Below are 3950 nucleotides of genomic sequence, written 5' to 3' on the forward strand. Positions count from 1 at the left end.
TCCTTTCTGAGGAGCAATCTCTACAGAGTTCTGATGCTAATGGAATCCTGGCTTCTTCCTAAGGGGTTGTGTCCGGAATGTAGGGGGAACACAGTTTCTCCTCAGACTCCTCCCCAGGGCCACTCAGGGTCCTTCTCTCACTTCCAGCCTTGCTGTGGCTTCAGGCACCAGTCACAGTTGAAGTATATTGACTGGTAGATTTAGCATGGTTATTTCGTTGCGGATGGTAGTAATATGCTGAACTGGCTGGTGCTGTGTGTCAACTTGACACAAGCTGGAGTTATCACAGAGAAAGGAGCCTCCCTTGAGGAAATGCCTTCATGAGAGCTATAAGGCATTTTCTCAATTAGTGATCAAGGGTGAGAGGACCCACTGGGGGTCGTGCCATCCCTGGGCTAGTAGTCTTGGGTTCTATAAGAAAGCAAGATGAGCAAGCCAGTAATCAAGCACCTGTCCATAGCCTCTGCATCAGCTCCTGCCTCCAAGTTCCTGCCCTGTGTGAGTTCCTGTCTTGACTTTCTTTGGTGATGAACAGCAATGTGGAAGTGTAAGCTGAATAAACCCTTTCCTCTTCAACTTGATTCTTGTTGTTATTTTCGTTTTTTGTTTTTCCGAGACAGGGTTTCTCTGTATAGCTCTGGCTGTCCTGGAACTCACTCTGTAGACCAGGCTGGCCTCAAACTCAGAAATCTGCCTGTCTCTGCCTCCCAAGTGCTGGGATTAAAGGTGTGCACCATCACTGCCGGCTTGGTTGTAATGTTTTGTGTAGGAATAGACACCTTGACTAAGAGATATGTGTAGGAGATGGATGGAGCTAAGTTTTCTATTTTGTATCAAGTATTACTTGAGTTAGTCATATTAGGAGACAAACGCCCAAGACAGAACCCACACTTCCCCCTTACTGAATTTGTCTTCCTTTGGGCAACTGATTCTCCCCCCTCCCCCACTCCAAATACATGATTCTGTAGGACTGCTTGTATTATGACAGTCACTCCATTCTGCCCCACGGATGGCAATATCACTTCTGGTTGGTCAATCCTGGGTGCCGATGGATGGTCCCTTCTCTGAGACTATGGGTACCCAGAGGAGCCTCTAAGTCTGTCAGAAATAACAGGGGTAAGCCTGAAGATGTCCGAGGAGGGAGCTTGTCTGTAGGAAGAGGAAAAAGGACCCCAAGTAGAGGAGAGATGTAGAAGAGGGAAACGGGAGGGCCTGAGTGAGGGGCCACCTACAGACGACATTGGTTAGCTTTCTGCCACGGTGCCCAAAACACCTGACACAGACGACTTAAGGCAGGACAGATTTATACTGGCTCACCATTTCAAATGCTTCAGTCTGTCGGGGTGGGAAGGGTGTAGCGGAATAGAAGAGCTCACATCATAGTGGTCAGGATGTAGAGAAAGAGGAGCACACAGAAAGTGACCAGGCATGATAGAGCCCCAAAGGCACACCCCCCAACAACCCACCTTCTCCAACCATGTCCGCCCTCCATCAAATACCATCATGTCGTGGATCATGTCGTGGACCCATGAGGGGATGAATTCATCTGTGAGCTCAGATTCCTCGTGATGTAATCCTCCCTGGAAACACCAGGGCTGTGATGGACTGATCTCCTAAGCGTGCTGTATTCCAATCAAGTTGACAGTCTTAGTCACCATGGACTCCTGAACCGGAGTAAACCTGCTCCAGCCCCAGCCTAGCACACACACTCCTAGCCTGAGCACTCTGTTTCCTCCCTGGGTCATTTGGTCGGTGTGACTTCCTGGGACTTCTAGCAGATATTCGTTCATGGTTGACCGTACCATGGTTCCTAGGGTCCTGGTGAGGAGGGGGGCTTTTGAAGCTCCATCTTGCAGTTCCAGTGGGTAGGACTCTGCAAATAAGCCTCCACCCCAGAGGACTTCTCCATCTGGCCAGCACCAGTGGCCGGCCGGCTTACTCACAGGTCCCCAGAGCACCACCAGCCAATGTGGAACAGAACCACACGCCTGCTACACTCAAGGACAACGGCAGTGGTGGAAGTCTCCCAGTGAGAGCATGTAGGCAGGGACAAAGCCACAGAATTCTGCAGACCAATGCTTAATTTCCATCACCCCTGCCGGAGCGAGCAGGGCTGGAGCAAGTGGGGCAGGAGCGGAGATGGGGGGGATCGGAGGGGGGGTGCAGGGGGCAGAGGTCCTGAGTTCAACAGCAGCCACACACATGATAGCTTATGCAGCTACAGTGTACTCACACACATAAAATAAATAAAATAAACCTTTAAAAAAAAATTTCCATCACCCCTCAGATCCTAGCTCCTTGCTTCTCTAGAAACTGGGCCTTTAAACTGGACAGTAGTCACATGTGCCTTTAATCTCAGAAGTTGGGAAGCAGAGGCAGGCGGATTTCTGAGTTTGAGGCCAGCCTGGTCTATAGAGTGAGTTCCAGGACAACACAGCAAAACCTTGTCTCAAAAAAAAAAAAAAAAAAAAAAAAAATGGAGGCCAGAGATCCTGGAGAGATGGCTCAGAAGTTAAGCACACTGGTCCTCCTTCCAGAGGTTAAGAGCACTCACTGCCTGCTCTTCCAGCGGTCCTGAGTTCAAGTCCCAACAACCACATGGTGGCTCATTAACCATCTATAATGTGATCTGGTGCCCTCTTCTGGCCTGCAGGCATACATGCAGGCAGAACACTATACACAGTAAATAAATAAATCTTAAAAAATAAAAACAAAAAAAATCTCACAAAAAAACGAGAGAGGGAGAGAGAGAAAAAGAGAGAGAGAGAGAAAGAGAGAGAGAGAGAGAGAGAGGGAGAGGGAGAGGGAGAGGGAGAGGGAGAGGGAGGGAGGGAGGGAGGGAGAGAGGTTAGGCTCTCAAAAAGGGCCATTGCTGTCTAATGTTCAGGTGTTCCCTCCCTTGTTCTTGCTCAGTTGTGGCTAAAGTAGACATTGAGAGTCCTGGAATTATCCCAAAGGTCTTTTCTGGTCCGTTTCCACCTGAGAGCAGGAGGGAGCCATTCGTCCTTCCAGCTGGATGTTTCAGTGCCATCACAGAGTCACTTTTGGGTGAACTACTTACTATTTACTTTGCTTAACTATTTACTTATTCTTGGACAAGTAGTAATGTGCGATTTTCAGGTCTTTCCTTATAACACTGTGGGTACTGGAGAGCTGGCTCCGTGGGCGGGTCGAGCAGGCATGGGGCCTGAGCTTAGATCTCCAGCACCCAGGGAAAGCCTAGGAGGGAAGGGTGCTCAGTGGTGGGGATTGGGAACAGATGGATCCCAGGGACTTTGATGGTCAGCTAGTCTAGATGAAACAACAAAGAACAAGTCTAGTGAGAGACCCTGTCTAAAGAAATAAGGAGGGGCTGGAGGGATGGCTCCGGAGCACTTGGTCTAGCCTGGTGGAGGTGGCACACACCTTTAATCCCAGCACTCAGGAGGCAGAGGCAGATGAATCTCCAAGTTGGAAGCCAGTCTGTTTTATAGAGTGAGTTCCAGGACAACCAGGGCTACACAGGGAAATCCTGTTTCAAAACAAACAAACAAAACTAACAACAAACAAACAAACAAAACTAACAACAAACAAAACTAATAACAAATAAAAAACGAACAACAAACAAAAACCAGTTTTGCTCTTGCAAAGAACCCAGATTGGGTTCCGAGCACCCATGTGGTGACTCACAACCATCCACAAACTGCAGTTTCAGGGGACTTGATGTCTCATGCACACAGTGTACATATGTACATGTATACATGCAAGTGAAAACTCATATACACAAAATAGAATAAATATTTCAAATTGTCTAAAAAAATATAAAGCAAAGAGGTATTTGAGAAAGACATGTCAGTGTCAACCTCTGGCCTCCACATGTGAACACACAAGCATGCACACACACACACACACACACACACATAGCCCTCCCTTCACACACAAATGAACAACACACACCCTTCCGCCCCCCA

At 48.3% G+C, this 3950-nt stretch overlaps 1 protein-coding gene across 1 annotated transcript in view; it reads left to right on the forward strand.

Annotated features, from left to right (window-relative positions):
• Window positions 1-1033: 1033 nt before the first annotated feature.
• Window positions 1034-3950, forward strand: part of Prr29 (proline rich 29) — an 8869-nt gene continuing 5952 nt past the window's right edge. The window contains exon 1 of the mRNA XM_031353170.1: window positions 1034-1116. The gene's annotated coding sequence lies outside the window, so the exon portion shown is untranslated. The remainder of the gene's footprint in view (window positions 1117-3950) is intronic.

The sequence above is a fragment of the Mastomys coucha genome, unplaced genomic scaffold (assembly GCF_008632895.1).
Source record: "Mastomys coucha isolate ucsf_1 unplaced genomic scaffold, UCSF_Mcou_1 pScaffold5, whole genome shotgun sequence".
In the NCBI taxonomy this organism is placed as follows: domain Eukaryota; kingdom Metazoa; phylum Chordata; class Mammalia; order Rodentia; family Muridae; genus Mastomys; species Mastomys coucha.